This window comes from Podarcis bocagei (genome assembly GCF_964188305.1).
Source record: "Podarcis bocagei genome assembly, chromosome: 5".
NCBI classification, from domain to species: domain Eukaryota; kingdom Metazoa; phylum Chordata; class Lepidosauria; order Squamata; family Lacertidae; genus Podarcis; species Podarcis bocagei.
In genome coordinates, this window is record NC_138129.1 from 8,530,908 (window position 1) to 8,550,242 (window position 19,335).

At 45.4% G+C, this 19,335-nt stretch overlaps 1 long non-coding RNA gene across 1 annotated transcript in view; it reads left to right on the top strand.

The window, feature by feature from the left end:
* The first annotated feature begins 1,396 nt into the window (after nt 1–1,396).
* The window catches only part of LOC308588460, a 29,102-nt gene continuing 11,163 nt past the window's right edge, over nt 1,397–19,335 (top strand). The window contains exon 1 of the long non-coding RNA XR_014008789.1: nt 1,397–1,615. This is a non-coding gene — a long non-coding RNA (uncharacterized lncRNA). The remainder of the gene's footprint in view (nt 1,616–19,335) is intronic.

The following is a 19,335-nucleotide window of genomic DNA, read 5'->3' on the forward strand; positions in this document are numbered from 1 at the left end:
CTCCCATACCCAAGAATCTCCTGATGATCTCCTGATGGTCTCTGCTGACTCTCCAGAGAGGAGGAGGTGTGTCCTGCCTATCTACTTATTCTGCCCAGCAACATATCAGTGTGTGAGTGAGAGACAGTCAGTGTATCAGAGAAAGTGAGAGTGTTAGAGATTCTAGAGATAAGATTGCTGCTAAGTGCAGCTGCAGACTCTCAGTGTAGCATTGATTTATGCTTAGAATATTCAGCTCTGTATATAGTTTTGTATCATAGTTGTAGTTACAGAATAAAAGGAAGATATTCTACAGAGCTGCTCTCCGAGTGGTTTATACTCTGCAAGACTCTGCAAAACTCTGCTACGCAACGACTGTATTATTGAGACAGTGAATCCGGTGCTCTCAGCTCTAAGCTGCGAGTCCACAGCACTGTGACCTGTTCCTGTGAGAAAGGAGGTCTCTGGCGGTGCTTCCCAGCTTGCCTAGCCCAGTCGGGGTTGAGGTGCATGAGTCCAGTTGGTGCACTGGCTCTAGGGCGATGCTGACAGTTTAGTCGTGTCCGACTCTTTGTGACCCCCTGGACCAGAGCACGCCAGGCACTCCTGTCTTCCACTGCCTCCCACAATTTGGTCAAGAGGCTTGAATACCTCTTGCAAAAACAAAAACAAAAAACCTGCCTGTTTGACCGATAAAAACAACAAGACTTAGAGAGACTAGCAAATTTAATAGCACTGTAAGCTTGAAGTCTCTTTTGCCGCCTCTAGTTCAGCAGCAGGCAAACAGGCCAGCATAATTCGAGTGGCGTTGGGAGAAGGAGCAAAGGGACCTCTGCCCTCGTGAAAGGAGAAGCCCAGGTGTTCAGAAGCAGCTTTGCCCCAGTTGCCAGGCAGATCTGAACCCCTCCCTTCTTAATGCAAGCTTTAGCAGCTTGCCAGGCAGGCTTTGTGAGTTTCATGTCTGCTGCCTGGCATCAGGTAAACAGAACGGCTGAAAGACTTCTGTGGCATTCATCCCTGGAAGGAGGAGGAGAGAGGGAGGGACTTGGATGAATTCTCCCATCCTGCAATTAAGCCTGAGCAGAGGCATATAGGTTTTGGATTTTACAAAGAAGTCGTTCTGGTCTGCTGTAGTTTCCTTGCTCATTTCCAAAATAGATAGATGATAGATAGAGAGATAGATACGGTAGATAGATAGATAGATAGATAGATAGATAGATAGATAGATGAAAGATGATAGATAGATGTTATTTATTTATTTATTTGATTTTCAAAAAGAGAGAAAGAAAAAGAAAATAAGAAAACAAACATACATTAAAAAAGTACAAATTCAAAATATAGAGATTACTCTGAATTTCCTGACTTCCCTCCATCCCTTCCATGGGTCCTTTTGTTTCTATTTTCAACTGCATATCAATACAGTGGTACCTTGGGTTACATACGCTTCAGGTTACAGACTCCGCTAACCCAGAAATAGTACCTCAGGTTAAGAACTTTGCTTCAGGATGAGAACAGAAATCGTGCTCCGGCGGCGTGGCGCCAGCGGGAGGCCCCATTAGCTAAAGTGGTGCTTCAGGTTACAAACAGTTTCAGGTTAAGAACGGACCTCCAGAACGAATTAAGTACTTAATCCGAGGTACCACTGTACTTCTCCAATTTTTCATCTTTCTAAGTTATCTATACGTTCTGTTACATTACAAGTGTATTTAAAATCCTGCTAATGTTTTGACCTGTTTGCAGTGATTTCGTTTCAAAGATTTTATACCCTCCCTTTCCTAAAATAAAATATATATATTGCGAGGCAGCCGACAACATCACTGTTAAAACGGTTAAAAATCCAGATCAACAAAACCCAAGCAGCATAAATGGTGAAATAAAGGCATACTTTATGGAAGGAGCAGCAGAAAGCAACCACAATCATGGGTGAGGGGGCCGGCACCTTCCCCATATAGCCATGCAATTCCATTCCTCAAATGGGGCACTGCTAAGAGGACTGTGCTTAGCTTAGCTTTTAGAAAACCAGGCTTTTAGTGTTCCTGCACCTCCAGCCCTCTGGAATGACACATAGAATCATAGAATTGTAGAGCTGCAAGGGATACCCAGGGTCATCTAAGTTCTAGTCCACCCCCCCCCCCACAGTGCAAGAGAGGTACGTTTCCAGGGCTCTCCCTGTTTCTGTGATTGTAGCTTCTTTCACACTGCTTTCAATACTGAAGTTCCAATTGTTGCAACCTAACCCAGGCATCTTAGGGTTAATAAGGGTAGGTATGAAATAAATAAATCCTCATCCTCGTCATCTAAAGTGGGGAGGGGGCACGGCCACACGTAAGACAATAGTCTAAATCCAGCGATGGGATGGGTGATCAGTCCGAGAATTTAGTTTTCAGTCGTTTTATTTATTTATTTAAAAATGCAGTGATGCTGCAAATTTATTTATTTATTTCCTAAAATTTGTGTGCGCCACTTGATTGTGTTTTTTTTAAAACCCACACCCTCAAAGCGCTTTACAAAAGAATGAACAGGAGTAATAATAATAATAATAATAATAATAATAATAATAATAATAATAATAATAATAGCAGCAACTGGCCAAGTGATCCATGCGGCGGTCACCGCCAGGCTTGATTATTGTAACTCGCTCTACGCGAGGCTGCTCTTGAATCATAGAATCATAGAGTTGGAATAGACCACAAGGGCCATCGAGTCCAACCCCCTGCCAAGCAGGAAACACCATCAGATCACTCCTGACATATGGTTGTCAAGCCTCTGCTTAAAGACCTCCAAAGTAGGAGACTCCACCACACTCCTTGGCAGCAAATTCCACTGTCGAACAGCTCTTACTGTCAGGAAGTTCTTCCTAATGTTTAGGTGGAATCTTCTTTCTTGTAGTTTGGATCCATTGTTCTGTGTCCGCTTCTCTGGAGCAGCAGAAAACAACCTTTCTCCCTCCTCTATGTGACATGCTGACCCAGAAACTCCAGCGGGTGCAGAATGCCGCTGCGAGACTCCTTACGGGGTCCTTGCCGTGGGATCACATTCACCCAGTGCTTTACCAGCTGCACTTGCTCCCGGTGGAGTACAGGGTCAGGTTTAAGGTGCTGGTTTTGACCTTTAAAGCCTTTAAAGCCTAGGACCCCAAGTACCTACGGGACCGCCTCTCCTAGTGTGCCCCGCGGTGGAACTGAAGGTCCACAAACATTTTGGAGGTGGTTAGATTGGTCTCAACTAGGGCCAGGGCCTTCTCAGTCCTGGCCCCGACTTGGTGGAATGCTCTGTCACAAGAGACTAGGGTCCAGCGGGACTTTGCATCTTTCTGCAGCGCCTGTAAGACAGAGGTGTTCCACCTAGCCTTTGGTTTGGACTCAGTCTGACCCTTATGTTTCCTTCCCCTTATGGTCTTGATCTATTGGCTATTTTAAAATGAGGCTGCATTTTAAATTGCATTTTGACCTGTATTTTAAATTGGGGTTTTTTTGTCCCCCCACCCTTCTTTTTCCCCTATTATGTTTTTACTGTGATTTTATTGGTGTTAGCTGCCCTGAGTGTTAGCTCCCTCTGGAGCTAACACTCTAATTATTATTTCATGCGGCACAAGCTTATCCAGAAGCAACAATATTTTGGGGATCTGCTTTGCTTTGCTTTGCCTGGATTCAGCAGCAAATAAGTGCTGCGGGGGCAAAAAGAAAAGGAACGGGAGATCCATTTTCAAAGAGGCGTTTTAAGGGCAAATTTCAGCTTGCGTAATTGCATTGTCTGTCAGCCAAGCCAAGAGTTCATTTCAGGCAACACTTTCCTGGGAGGCTCAGAGGGACAGTTTTCATAACAATCGCTATGGCAGCCTCCCCTGCTGCCGTAGCAACCAAGGTGAATGAGCCACAGCCTGAAACTCCATCACTTATCAGTGTCCAAAACTTGTTCGCAGAATCGTAAGAGTTCGAAGGGTCCTCTAGTCCAATGCCCTGCACTACAGGAATCTCGGCTAAATCAAAATCAAAACAAGTTCAATACCTTGCTACACAAATACAGTTGTCACAATACACAACATACAAATTTTACCGGTTATTTCCTATTGTAAAGGTCTAGTCCAGTCTGTTCAACGTATACAGTTCATATGTACGGTGTATAACCTATGGGGCTCATTCCAATGTTATTGCATTTCATCTTTTCTTAACTTTTCTTAATAATAATAATAATTTTTTTAAAAAATTATTTATATCCTCCCCAGCCGAAGCCGGGCTCAGAGCAACTAACAACAGTAAAAGTAACACAGTTTACATAAAATCACAATCAATTAATTAAAATACATTCTAAAATCAATTCATTCTAAAATCAATTCAGAATCAAATTAATGGCAACCATTGGGCTAGAGTTCTATGGGGATTACCAAAAGAGGGGGTCATACTGTGCCTTGGCCAAAGGCCTGGTGGAACAGCTCTGTCTTGCAGGCCCTGCGGAAAGATATCAAGTCCCGCAGGGCCCTAGTCTCTTGTGACAGAGCGTTCCACCAGATTGGGGCCACAGCCGAAAAAGCCCTGGCTCTGGTCGAGGCCAGCCTAATCTCCCTGTGGCCTGGGATCTCCAAAATGTTCTTGTTTGCAGACCGTAAGGTTCTCCGTGGGGCATACCAGGAGAGGCGGTCCCATAGGTACGAGGGTCCTAGGCCGTATAGGGCTTTGAAGGTTAAAACCAGCACCTTAAACCTGATCCTGTACTCCACCGGGAGCCAGTGTAGCTGGTATAGCACCAGGTGAATGTGATCCCGTGGCGAGGACCCCATAAGGAGTCTCGCCGCGGCATTCTGCACCCGCTGGAGTTTCTGGGTCAGTCTCAAGGGCAGTCCCACCTAGAGCGAGTTACAATAATCCAGTCTGGAGGTGACCATCGCGTGGCTAGGTCTTACTGCTTCTTGTTATAAGTTCCTGTATAACATAGTCCTTAGGTAAGAATAGAAAAGTCCCCAAGGTATCGAGAACAACACAGCTGATGCAGACTGCTGGCACAAGTTAGCTCTTGTCGCAAAATATTTTTAAAAGGTTGATTTTAAAAGATGATTCGCTCAAGTTCCCTCGGGGATTTGAGGAGCAGTGGGCAGGATTGAGCTGCCTAGATCTTAGTTAGTTACTGATAATGTTTTGCACCGATGGCATGGAAGGCTCTGAAAATGACTGAGGAACCTGGTGAACTGGCACACTGGATGCCAACAGGTTTTAAATTACCAGTTTGATGCTTTCCAGATGTTTTGGGCTACAGTCTCCATCACTGTCAGCCAATAGTTCAAGGAGTTAGAGGCAGAGGCACAGACCAGACTACTTATTGGACAGTTGGCACCCATATTTTGGAAAGTTTCTGTTTTTTCAAACTGCATCAAATATTTAACTTTTTAATATTGTTTTTTTTTATTTTTAAAGAAGACTCTTGAAAGCTTTCCCCCTAAAAATTCCTGTTATCGCCCTTGTTATGTGGTCTGTCGTGCCAGTTTACTCCTCCTTTCCTTCCCTATGCCTTTTAACAGTGGCATGCAGTTATTCAACCGGTACCGCTTTCCCCACTGTGGCATATTCATAACCTCAGATGTGGCAGAAAGTATGAATTTGGCATGAACAACTTCTCGGTCTGGGCAGACAGCGACGAAAACCAGATTCCTCTTCCCTCCCACTTGTTTTTATGAACTTTGGAGAAGTTCTCTAGAGCTCTGCATTTCCCTGTTCTTGGCTCCTAACGGCGCTTGCGAAAACATTAGAACTAAAAATAACTTCAGTTTAGGTTCAGGCCGGGAGAGAGAAAAGAACCACAGAGTTCCCTGCTCAGTGTTGGAAAAACAGGCAATAAGGAATGTTCAGTCACTGTGATCCACGCGACGGTCACCTCCAGACTGGATTATTGTAACTCGCTCTACGTGGGGCTGCCCTTGAGACTGACCCAGAAACTCCAGCGGATGCAGAATGCCGCGGCGAGGCTCCTTACGGGGTCTTCGCCACGGGATCACATTCACCCGGTGCTATACCAGCTGCACTGGCACCCGGTGGAGTACAGGATCAGGTTTAAGGTGCTGGTTTTAACCTTTAAAGCCCTTGGCGGCCTAGGACCCTCGTACCTATGGGACCGCGTCTCCTGGTACGTCCCACGGAGGACCTTACGGTCTTCAAACAAAAACATCTTGGAGATCCCGGGCCACAGAGAGGTTAGGCTGGCCTCAACTGGAGCCAGGGCTTTTTTGGCTGTGGCCCCGATCTGGTGGAACGCTCTGTCACAAGAGACTAGGGCCCTGCGGGACTTGACATCTTTCCGCAGGGCCTGCAAGACAGAGCTGTTCCACCAGGCCTTTGGTCAGGGCACAGCCTGACTCCCTCCTTTGGCAATCTTCACAGAACTTTAGCCTAATGGTTGCCAGCAATTTGAGTTGAATTGATTTTATAATGAAATGATTTTAGAATGTTGTACTATTTTATTGTTGTTAGCCGCCCTGAGCCCGGCTTCAGCTGGGGAGGGCGGGATACAAATAAAATTTGTTATTATTATACATCTTAACCAGCATTCAACTGGTTAAAGATAGCACACTCGCACCCAGGTCTCATTGTTATTGTGTCTGGGCTGGTACCTCTTCAGAAGGGATTCAAGAGTTCCTGTTGAAGGTCGTGGCCCAGGAAGAGTGTTGCCATTTTTTAAAAGGTGGATTTGTTCTGCTAGGGGCGTCAGAGTGCTTTCTCCCACGTCAGCTACGCCAACCTAAATTTCCTGGTACCCGCTTGAATTCCTCGCACAAAATAGCGACACCCTGAAGGCACGTCAGCCAATGCCCTGCAGCTAAAACAAGACCAATGCTATGCAGCTACCAGGAGATGGTTCCCCCTTTGAGCAACCTGTTTGCAAAAATAGTTCGGAGATGTCTAAATGGACGGGAGGCAGCCAAGTCAGCTTGGGTAAAATTCAGTTACGCAACACATCAAACAAGTACTTGATAGCACCTTGGAAACTGCTGATGGGAGTTACAGCTTTGGTAAATAATGGTTTGGAGTGCTTTGTTCTTTAAAAACAAACACCAAGGCTGTTGATGTGTCAGTTTCCCCTAGAGACTGCTCCGAGTTATGCTTAACCCACTATGATTGGGTATAGATTGTGGTTCTGCTCATTCCAAGAACTGAAGACACCCTCCATCGCCCAGGGATGTCTGCCTAAGATTAATAAAAATAAAAATATAATTTGTACTCAACCCATCTGACTGGGGCTGGATCTGAACACATCTTTTAAAAAAAAAAGTTTCAGGAAAACACATTGCCGAAAGTCGGAACTCCACAAAGCCATCGGGGTAGAATCTATACACATACAAAAAAAAAAACATTCTGAAAATGCTTTTTAAAAAGCATTTTAAAAAATACATTGAATTTTCCATTAATCTCACCATTGCCATCTAGTGCCACATTGTATATTGCACTTAAAACACTCTTAAAATATTTTATTTGCAGCTATATAGCTGAGTCCCTGGTGTTATAACACATTTAAAACGCTTTTTCTTTACTAATGTAGCTGAGTCCTGGGTTGCCCCAAGCATTCTGAGCAGCTTCCAATGAATTGAAACATCAAACACAGGAAAACATCAAACGTTAAAAACGTCCCAAAACAGGGCTGCCTTCAGATGTCTTCTAAAAGTCAGATAGTTGTTTGTTTCCTTGACATCTGATGGGAGGGCGTTCCACAGGGCGGGCGCCACTATTGAGAAGGCCCTCTGCCAGGTTCCCTGTAACCTCACTTCTCACAGGGAGGGAACCTCCAGAAGGCCCTCAGAGCTGGACCTCAGTGTCCGGGCAGAACGATGGGGGTGGAGATGCTCCTTCATAGTAGTTAAAAAATGTGCCAGGGCATATCTCCGTCAGAGTTACGAACTACTATTCATAGAATCATAGAATCATAGAGTTGGAAGAGACCACAAGGGCCATCGAGTCCAACCCCCTGCCAAGCAGGAAACACCATCAGAGCACTCCTGACATATGGTTGTCAAGCCTCTGCTTAAAGACCTCCAAAGTAGGAGACTCCACCACACTCCTTGGCAGCAAATTCCACTGTCGAACAGCTCTTCCCGTCAGGAAGTTCTTCCTAATGTTTAGGTGGAATCTTCTTTCTTGTAGTTTGGCTCCATTGCTCCGTGTCCGCTTCTCTGGAGCAGCAGAAAACAACCTTTCTCCCTCCTCTATGTGACATCCTTTTATATATTTGAACATGGCTATCATATCACCCCTTAACCTCCTCTTCTCCAGGCTAAACATGCCCAGCTCCCTTAGCCGTTCCTCATAAGGCATCGTTTCCAGGCCTTTGACCATTTTGGTTGCCCTCCTCTGGACACGTTCCAGTTTGTCAGTGTCCTTCTTGAATTGTGGTGCCCAGAACTGGACACAGTACTCCAGGTGAGGTCTGACCAGAGCAGAATACAGCGGTACTATTACTTCCCTTGATCTAGATACTATACTCCTATTGATGCAGCATACTCCTATTCACTGAGGTCTGGACTGTACCTGCAAGCTCACCTGAGCCAACGTCCCTCACACAGAACAAGTTTCTTAGCTAGGATTCCTGCACTGCAGAGAGTTGGACTAGATGACCACTGGGACCCTTCCAACTCTGCAATTCCAAGTTCCTTGCAAGGTAGAAAACCCTATCAATTTACCAGTCATAGCCTCCCCCAAAGAATCTTGAGAACTGTAGTTTGTGTGCCCAACTGAGCTCCAGTTCTAAGCTCCTGCACCAAACTACAGTCCCAGGGTTTTTGGGGGGAAAGCCATGTGTTTTAACTGTTACGTGATGGTGGAATTCATCCTGGGATCTGAGCATGGAGAAATCTGCCACCACACACACACAATGGAACCCAACCCTAAACTCTACAGATACACCAATTCAAAGTGTTGGTGCTGACCTTTAAAGCCCTAAACGGCCTCGGTCCAGTATACCTGAAGGAGCGTCTCCACCCCCCATCGTTCAGCCTAGACACTGAGGTCCAGCTCCGAGGGCCTTCTGGCGGTTCCCTCCCTGCGAGAAGCAAAGCTACAGGGAACCAGACAGAGGGCCTTCTCAGTAGTGGCGCCCACCCTGTGGAACGCCCTCCCACCAGATGTCAAAGAGATAAACAACTACCAGACATCTGAAGACTCAGGGAAGTTTTTAGTGTGTGACGTTTTAATGTATTTTTAATCTTTGTTGGAAGCCGCCCAGAGTCTTTAAACCTCTTTTGGGCGGGGTACAAATAAATTATTATTATTATTATTATTATTATTATTATTATTATTATTATTATTATTACAGATAGGTAGCCGTGTTGGTCTGCCATAGTCAAAATAAAAAAATTCCTTCCTGTAACACCTTAAAGACCAACTAAGTTAGTTCATGGTATGAGCTTTCGTGTGCATGCACTTCTTCAGGTATCTGAAGATAGGTCTTACTATCTTCCTTGGTCCAGTCGTGGCTCATTTATTGACGCTCATCTTCTCTCCTGCTTTCCAAGGTGGGCCTGCCTCTGTGTTCGTGGGCTTGTGTAACATTCCCTTGGGGCTTATCAAGTGTTGTTTGCCAGCCCTTCCCTATCTGAACTGCTGTTGTCCTGAAGATTAGTGAGCGAGGTTACAAAAATGCATTAAGGGTTTAAACCAAGGTCGGACGGTTGGTACCAACATCCTGCTGGTATCATAATGCACAAGGCACCCTGCGCTGTTCAAACAAGACCAGCCCTATAATTGCAGGAACCGCTGCTCTTCCCAAAGGCCAGCCTTGTGACTTTGTTCAGAATATATTTTCTCTTGACGGTTGTGGCTTCTTTCCTGGTTTTCTGGCTTATTGTAGTTCCTCTACCTACCCTTTTCCGAACAGAAAATGTAATGCTGGTGGTCAACAAAAGAGGTTTAAAGACTCTCTCAAGGCAAATCTTAAAAAAAAAAGTAGTATAAACACTGGGAAATACTGGCCTGCGAGCGCTCCAACTGGAGAACAGCCTTTACCAAAGGTGTCATGGGGCTTTGAAGACACTCAAACTCAGGACACAAGGGGGAAACGTGCTAAGAGGAAGGCACGCTTGGCAAACCCTCACTGTGATCAACTCCCACCCAGAAACCCATGCCCCCACTGTGGAAGGACATGTGGATCCAGAATTGGCCTCCACAGTCACTTACAGACTCATTGTTAAAACTGTGTTTATGGAAGACAATCTTACTCGGCTACCAGGGATCGCCAGAGAAGAAGAAGAAGACTTTACATTGGAGGACAAATACGTTCAAATTGAAATCCTGGTTTGATTTTAGTGACAATAAAGGGACGTTTAAAAACTATTCAAACTTTTCTATAAACAAAACAAAACAAAAAAAAAAGATTTCTGAAATATAAAATTTCAACTTTATGCAGTTTCTTCTCACTTGTATAAAAGGTAAAGGGACCCCTGACCATTAGGTCCAGTCGTGGCCGACTCTGGGGTTGCGGCGCTCATCTCGCTTGATACGGAAAGGGGGGTGTGCCTTCCTTCACTCTTCCGCCAGAGGGTCCGAGGCGATGACCTCAGGGGAACCCAGCCCTACATTCACCCCTCAGCCCCACACCGTTGCACAAGCACCACACCCTACCCAAGCCCCCAAATTAAAGTGCCTTTCCCTTTTCCACACGGGCGAAATAAACCCAAACTCTTAAGCCTCTTTCTCTTAAGCCTCTCTCTCGCTCCCTCCTTATCGTGGGTTGACCGTATCAAACTGTATTCCCCATTCGTTTCAATGGCTGCGTTCTACCCAATCAGAACCATGCATTCGCCTTGCAGAGCTAGCTCAGCGAGCTCCTGCACGCCTCATTTAACCTCTTGACAAGCTGCTGATGGCTCTCCGCTGGGAGAACAATGGAATCGAAACTCGTGAACCCATAAAAGTGTCAAATCTTGCAACAATGTATCTATTTTGTTTCCAACTTCAATTATTAATATAAGAATGGACTGAAACGGACTAAAACTTCTAAAATTCGTATAAAATCAACCGCAGCTCCGATTTCCTTGGTTTTGGTGTCGATCGACTCAGTTTCTTCAGGACTCCATGACACCTTCTCTGCCTCCATAATCCCTCGAGCGAGGAGTCACGTACTCAGAAAGACCCTAATCCAGTCAAATCACTCTGCCCAACCTTTCCTCCGGGCAATGCCAGGTGGCAGACTTTCCATACTTGGACTATTGTCTTCTCATCACCGGTACTCAGGAAGCGCTTATCTGTGCATATCTCCAGCTCTGCATATTCCCCCTCCCTCCTCCATATGTTAATCTGTGTAACCCAACCTCTCCTTAAAATATTCATGATGTAACCTGTGTAACCCAACCTCTCTCTAATGTATTCATGATGTAACTATGATGTATTTTGCACTGTATTCTGGGACATGGAGGGAAGTTTCAAAAACTCATGTCGCCCCTTTCTCGGGGTTCAATCTCATCTTGAACCTGTTGCGCAATAAACTTGGATCTTCTGCAGTTTGCTCCTGTCTCTGGCTGAGCTCATTTTCTTCCGCAGGGACCCGCGGACCTCGTCCGACGAGCAGGGTGGCAGAGTGGCCCCGCACCCAGATTTTACCGTAACACGCTTTATTGGCCGAGGGAGCCGGCAAACAGCTTCTGGGTCACGTGGCCAGCATGAATAAGCCGCTTCTGGCAAACCAGAGCAGCGCATGGAAATGCCGTTTACCTTCCCGCCAGAGCGGTACCTATTTATCTACTTGCACTTTGATGTGCTTTTGAAGTGCTAGGTTGGCAGGAGCAGGGACCAAGCAACGGGAGCTCACCCCGTCGCGGGGATTCGAACCGCCGACCTTCTGATTGGCAAGTCCTAGGCTTTGTGGTTTAGCCCACAGCGCCACCCGCGTCCCTCTCACTTGTATAGGTTGGGTTTATTTTTACCTCCCTTGTTTTACCTTTTCTTTACACCAAGCTAGGTCACACCCATTCCATACATTTAAAACACATGGCTTCCCGCAGAGAAACCTGGGAACTGCCGTTGTCTCCCCCCAGTGCTATAATTTCCAGCACCCTTAACTACTCTCCAATTAACAGATGAATGGGGCCAGGCTGAAAGGAAGCAAATCTCCATCTGAACTGGAGTCCTTAAGGTCACCCCAAGTATCCTTCAACACTCACTTATAGTGTGCTTTGAAACATCTTCGGTGTACACTGAAAAATATAACGGGAAGCAATTCCTATGTGTTTGCATCCCGAAACAGCATGGATTAGTTCCTTCCAGCTAACGGAATCAGGAATCCCAGTTGACAAAACCTGATTCTGTTCCCAGTAACTTGAGCTCAAGGACAGGATTGTAGGAAAAACCCGACTCGCACTCTCCTCTCTAAATCACTATTTATGATTAGAGCCAGCTGCCTGGACTCGTTGCTGCTTTGACTGCCAAGAGTTTCGCTTGGCTCAGAAATGACTAAGGATGCAATTTTTAAACTTCTGCCTGGAATATATTTTTAAAAAACACAACCCAGTTGCAGTGGCATCTGAAGCTTATTACAGCCCAGTGAACTGATGTTATTTTTGGTCGTCCTCATGGAAAACTTGGGTCTTGGATCCGATTGCACTCTCCTGCAGGGATAATGGAGAGTCATTTCCTGTTCTGATGCAACTTCCAAGATGTGAAATCTCCCCACGGCCCATCCATATCGAGAGTTAACCACGTGAAGGGTAAAAAGCTCATGCACACAGGACGGGGCCATAGCTGTCAACTTACAGATTTGAAAATAAGGGACCAGCAGCCTCGAAAATAAGGGATTTTGCTATTGTAAAGAGTTACATACATTGGTAGGATTGACAATCCGGCATGGGAAGAAGGGGTGGTTGAGGAGGAACAGGGCGGGGGAAAAGATCGACTTTGGGATTTTCTGCCCTTGTGGATTCTGCCGCCTGAGGCAGTCACCTCACCTTGACTCATGGCCCTGGCACCAAGGCAATGTCATATATTTTTGCATTTTTGTGTTTTTATATTGCCTCCCTTACTGCAGAGGAATATTTGAGGTCATTGGGAGAATCAGAATGGCTTCAGGATTGTTCTCCTGTACTATTTCAGACACGTGGTTTATATGGACTTCTGTACAGTGGTACCTCCGATGATGAACAGGATCCGTTCCGGGGGCCCGGCCATATCCCGAAAATTTCGTAACCAGAGGACTGCTTGGAAATCTGAATTTGACCCCCTAGAATGGAAGATCTGGAAGGGACCCTGGGAGTCATCTAGTCCACTGGGGGGGGGGGAATCCCCTTGGCCTATGGCTTTCTTGCAGAGGGAAGAATTCTGCTTCCTCTCACATTCAGAACTTTTGCACTGGCATTGTTGTATATTAAACAGGGACTTTCCCAGATTGCCTCTTAACGAAAGGAATTGATGGTTGATCCGGTGCAGAAGTTAGCCTGCTCCTCTTCAGCTAAAGAACTTCAGAGGAATATTCCTAGGAAGTTGCCATGGACAGAGTCAGTCCTGTCAGCCACTGACTTCAGCATCGCCTTCACTGACCGGCAGCAGTTCTCCAGGGGTTCGGACAGGGGGGGACATTGTCAGTGTTGGAATGTTCTGGGGTGCAGGAGAGGATATATTGACTAATTATATCCTTGTCCAACTTGTGCTAACAAGTTTCCAAAATATCAGCAGAGTTTATAGACATTCCCCTTTAAGTTCGCAACGGTAACGTGTGCACAGGTTCGCTAGAACCTCTATAATAATTACTCTGGTAATTTCCCCTTTGTTCCCTCTTAAAATACAAGACACAACACAGTCTTTATAAAAGTATAAAAGAGTTTACTCACGATCTGTTCACAGTATGATCCCAGATGGCAGACAGGCTTAAAAAAGGTAAAATACACTTAGAATCTATCTTATAGGAAGATAGGCCTCTCCTCTCTTGGCTGAGAGCCAAGAGGGCATCCTGCTTCTTCGAAAGGTGATGGCAGAGAGAGAGAGATGGCTGCCTGCCCTGTGCTTTTTGTCATTACCTGCACAGGTGAGGCCACACCCACCTCTGGTCACATGTGGAGGAAGTCCGTCCCCAGGAAGTTTACCTGCTTGCTGGACAGACATCCCTCTCCATGTTTCTAACATGTACACTCTAGGAATGTTGTCATTGACTGCTCCTGTGTTTACATCCCACATACCCCTTCTCAGGCAATACAACATATACAAAACATAAACAACTTTATTCAACCACCCAGAGTCCCAGCTTGACACGTAGATTCTGGAAACTCTCTCTTGGTAGGGGTTTCGTCAGGATGTCAGCAGTCATCTCTTGGGTGCTGCAGTAGGATAGCTCCACAAGTCCATCCTGGATCATCTGGCGTATGTAGTGGTATTTAACCCCAATGTGTTTTGTTCTGGCCAGGAACTTCTCACTCTGCGTCAGCTTCAGGCAACTTTGATTATCCTCTAGCAAGCTGACAGGCCCTTTTCTCACCAACCCAAAGTCCTTTATGAGTTGATCAAGCCAGGCGATCTCTCTGCAGGCTTCTGTTGCTGCAACGTATTCTGATTCTGTGGAAGATAATGCTACACAGCTCTGTTTATAACTGCCCCATGAAACAGGTCCATCCCCAAACATGAAAACATGACCACTTGTTGATTTATAATCAGCATTATCCCCAGCCCAATCAGCATCAGTATACCCAACCAACTTAGGGTCTCTGACAGCTGGTAACCTTAATTTACAATTCATGGTACACTTCAAATATCGCACCACCCTCTTTACACCTGCCCAATCATGCTCAGTGGGAGAATTCACTTTTCTGCTAAGAATCCCCACAGCATTGGCTAAGTCAGGTCTACATGTGGTAACTAAATACAAAAGTTTACCAATCACCGACCTGAAGTCATTGTTGTCTGGCAACTGCTTCGAATCCTGCTGATTCTTCAGGAAGTCAGTAGCCATCGGTGTAGCAACTGGATGTGCGTCTTGCATCTGCATGTGCTCAACTAGCTCGTGGATCTTCTGTCTTTGGCTGAGAAGAAATGATCCGTCCTCTTCTCTTTCCACCTGGATCCCGAGGTAGTACTGGACATCTCCTAGCTCCTTGACCTCCACCTCCTTGCTAAGGTGTTTTACTATCTGTGTATAGTCTTTCTCACTTGCTGTGGCAATAATCAGGTCATCAACAAATGCTAGGATATATGAGAATTGTCCATTATTTGACTTACTGTACAAGCACTTGTCAGCGTCGCCTTGCTTGTACCCAAGTTGCGTCAGCATTTTATGCAACTTCTGGTTCCAGGCTCTGGCAGCCTGTTTAAGTCCATAAAGTCCTTTCTGCAGTTTGCACACTAGATGTGCCTCATGTGGTTTTATAAAACCCTTGGGCTGCTTCATGTAAATTTCTTCTGAAATCTGCCCATGTAGAAAAGCGGTAGCAATGTCTATGTGTTTCACCCTCATTTTCTTGGAGGCTGCAATGCTTAAAAGCATTCTTACGCTGCTGTACCTCACAGTTGGTGCAAAAACTTCATCATAGTCTTCACCAAAACGCTGTGAAAATCCCTGTGCCACAAGTCTAGCTTTGTAGCGCTGCACTTCTCCTTCTGACCCCTTCTTAACCTTGAAAACCCATTTACTGCCAATGGCCTTCTTACCGGGAGGCAGCTCAGTGAGTGTCCAGGTCTTGTTCTGATGCAGTGCATCCATCTCCTCCTGCGCGGCCTTCCTCCAGAGACTGGCTTCTGCAGCTGGCATCTCCTGTATCTCTTCCCAAGTGGAAGGTTCCTGCGGAAACGCCGACCCTGCAAAGTAGGACAACCGTACTGGTGGGACACCTTTGTTGGTTCTGGATGAGATCCTGACCTCTGGTTGTGCGACCGCATCAGCTTCCTCATCCTCCTCCAACGCAGGCATGTCCCCATCTGAGTCCTCATCTTCGTCTCTGGTGCCGCCAGGGTTCTGGTCCTCTGCGTCTTCTGGTGCGTCGCCTGTAGGGGGCGCTGTAACACTCGAAGGCAGATAATTACTTTGTGGGGTCTCAAAAGGGAAATATACAAACTCTTGAGTCCTTTCTGACTCATCTGAAGAATCCACAACAGTGTTCTTAGTGTCTACTTTTCCATATTCATCAAAATAAACCGCATGGTATGCATTAGTCTTACCAGTTTGTAAGTCCATAATTCTGTATCCTTTGCCTCCAGAGGCGTATCCCACAAGGATACCTGCTTTTGCCCTGGAGTCAAGCTTGTGTCTGTGTTCCTTGGGCACGTGGAAGTAACACGGACTTCCAAACACACGTATGTGCGACAGATTGGGAGCTTTCCCATGCCAAAGTTCAAATGGTGTGCGCTCTGCACCTTTAGTTGGCAGTCTATTCTGCAAATAGACCGACGTGTACACTCCTTCGGCCCACAGCTTTTGTGGCAAACGTGCATCCTTTAGCATGCACCTTGTCATGTCCATAATGGACCTAAACTTTCTCTCAGCTATGGCATTCTGCTGTGGTGTGTAAGGAATTGTGGTTACGTGTGCAATTCCTTCCTTGGCCAGGAGAGCCTGCATTTCATTTGAGCAGTACTCACCTCCATTGTCACTCATTAACACAGCTGGAGCTCTCTGGAATTTATTCTTGACCATGGCAATGTATTCCTGGAGCTTGTCCACTGTCTCACTCCTCTCTTTGAGGAAATATACAACACAAAATCTTGAAAAGTCATCCAGAAATATTAAAATATATCTATTCTTTCCCAGTGAGGGAACATTCATGGGTCCACATATGTCAGTGTGCACTATGTCAAGCACTTTGTTGCTTCTTTGTTCTGCACAACGTGGAAATGAAGGTTTTACAGCCTTCTCAGTAATACAGCTTATGCACTTTGCTGGAGCTTTGTTGCTCTGCTTTACCTGCAAACCTCTTACAAGATTTCTTTTCTGTAGATCCAGAATGAGGCTGGCGTCCCTGTGTCCTAGCCTTCTGTGCCATAAGTCTAGATCTGCTTCATCCTTCTGGCTGGAATGTGCCACTTTTGCAGACTGGTTCTCTGAAAGATCAAGCTCATATACACCATTTATTAGCTTTGCTTGAGCAAACACTTTGCCATTTCTAGTCACTTTACATTCTCCATTTCCAAATGTGACCTGGAAACCTTTCTTGTCCAAAGTGGACACGCTGATTAAATTGCAGCTCAGCTCTGGAACGTACAAAACTCTAGAGATTGTGTTCTCAATGCATTCATTGTTTATATTGCATTTCAGGCTCATGGAACCTGCACCTTTTGCTTTAACAATGTTACCATCTGCAATCTCAATTTCAGATCCTTCTTCATCATTTATTTCATTAATCTCATTAAAATAGTCCTTTTTATATGAAAAATGCGAACTGGCTCCTGAATCTAAAATCCATTTATTACGTTTATTTTCACGATTCTGGACAGCTAAGTTCCTTTCTTGCAGTAACCATGTGCATTCACATTTCCCCTTCTTTTCCCCTTTTGGCTGAAAGGGGTGGGGTTTCTTGGCTTTAGGAGCTCTGCAGTTCTTTGCAATGTGTCCTTCTTTGTTACAATTGAAGCAAATCACTTTCTTAGGCATCTCTTTGGACTTTGTACATTGCCTAGATGCATAACTGCTGTCCTTGCTTCTAGCATTTCTCACTGGAGATTCACCTCTATCTCTGCATTCTTCTTTTAAATAACCAATCAAGTCTTTAAAAGTCAGACCTTGTCTATGATCCATCAAACTTACAAATGCGCTAAAGCGTGGTCCAAGTGATGATAACAAAAATGCTATCTTTGTGTCCTCATCAAAAGCTTTGGGAGTCAGATCAATTCTTTGAATAATCTCAGTAAACTTGTTGATGTGCTCTGTGAATTCCTCTTTTGAATTCATCCTCAATCTGGTTAATTTACACACCAAGTTTCTGAAACTGTTTATGCTAGATTCTCCATACACGCGCTCAATATCTCTTAAGATTTGAGATGCATCATCTGTACTATTTATTAATGATAGCTGCTCATCACGAAGTCCACTCAAAATTATGTGTCTAGCTTCGCTGTTCATGCGTTTCCAAGCACTTATCTTGGCTAAATCTTCCTCAGTCGATCCTGTGGGCTGAGGTTTTAAAGCTTCCAAAATATGCTTATAATCTAAACATGCTATCAAGCGCTGCTTCCAGTGCATGAAATTGTACTCATTCAGCACAGGCATTCCAAGCTTTGCATCACTATCAAAAGCTGCTCTAGCCATCTTAAAATCCAAAATTTGAAAATTCTTCAAAATTTCAAAATTTCTCAAAATTTTAAAATCAAAATCTCAAAAATCTCAAAAAACAAAACAATTCTTCACTGCCTTGGGTCACTGTGAACTCTGAGGGAAGGGGGGGGGTTGCTTAATCCCCACTGCACAATGGAACAAAGGACCATGTGCTTACCAGGAAGTTAACTCAGAAAAATACTACTCAACTCAAAATCACAATCCAATGCAATCCTTCAAAAATACGCAGAAATATGCAATACTGGGCCCACTAACCCTTTGTTGGAATGTTCTGGGGTGCAGGAGAGGATATATTGACTAATTATATCCTTGTCCAACTTGTGCTAACAAGTTTCCAAAATATCAGCAGAGTTTATAGACATTCCCCTTTAAGTTCGCAACGGTAACGTGTGCACAGGTTCGCTAGAACCTCTATAATAATTACTCTGGTAATTTCCCCTTTGTTCCCTCTTAAAATACAAGACACAACACAGTCTTTATAAAAGTATAAAAGAGTTTACTCACGATCTGTTCACAGTATGATCCCAGATGGCAGACAGGCTTAAAAAAGGTAAAATACACTTAGAATCTATCTTATAGGAAGATAGGCCTCTCCTCTCTTGGCTGAGAGCCAAGAGGGCATCCTGCTTCTTCGAAAGGTGATGGCAGAGAGAGAGAGATGGCTGCCTGCCCTGTGCTTTTTGTCATTACCTGCACAGGTGAGGCCACACCCACCTCTGGTCACATGTGGAGGAAGTCCGTCCCCAGGAAGTTTACCTGCTTGCTGGACAGACATCCCTCTCCATGTTTCTAACATGTACACTCTAGGAATGTTGTCATTGACTGCTCCTGTGTTTACATCCCACAGTCAGCCCCCCCCCCGAGATGCAGCCCACGACGGAAGACGTGCACGCCAAGCAGATGGTCCAATCCTGCGCTATGGAGACCCCTAGCCTGCCTGGAAGGATGTGGGGATGGTCTCCCTTTGGGAAGAAGGAGATGAAAGGAAGATTCTGAGTTCTGAGAGAGGAGCCTCCCCTCTTGGGAGGGGCCAGGTGGGCTCAGGTGTGGGGGGGTTGCCACGGTGACCAGGACCCGCCCTCCTTTGTGACCTCTCTTGCTTCTCCTTTAAAAGCCACCCACTTGCAGGCAGCTACTGTG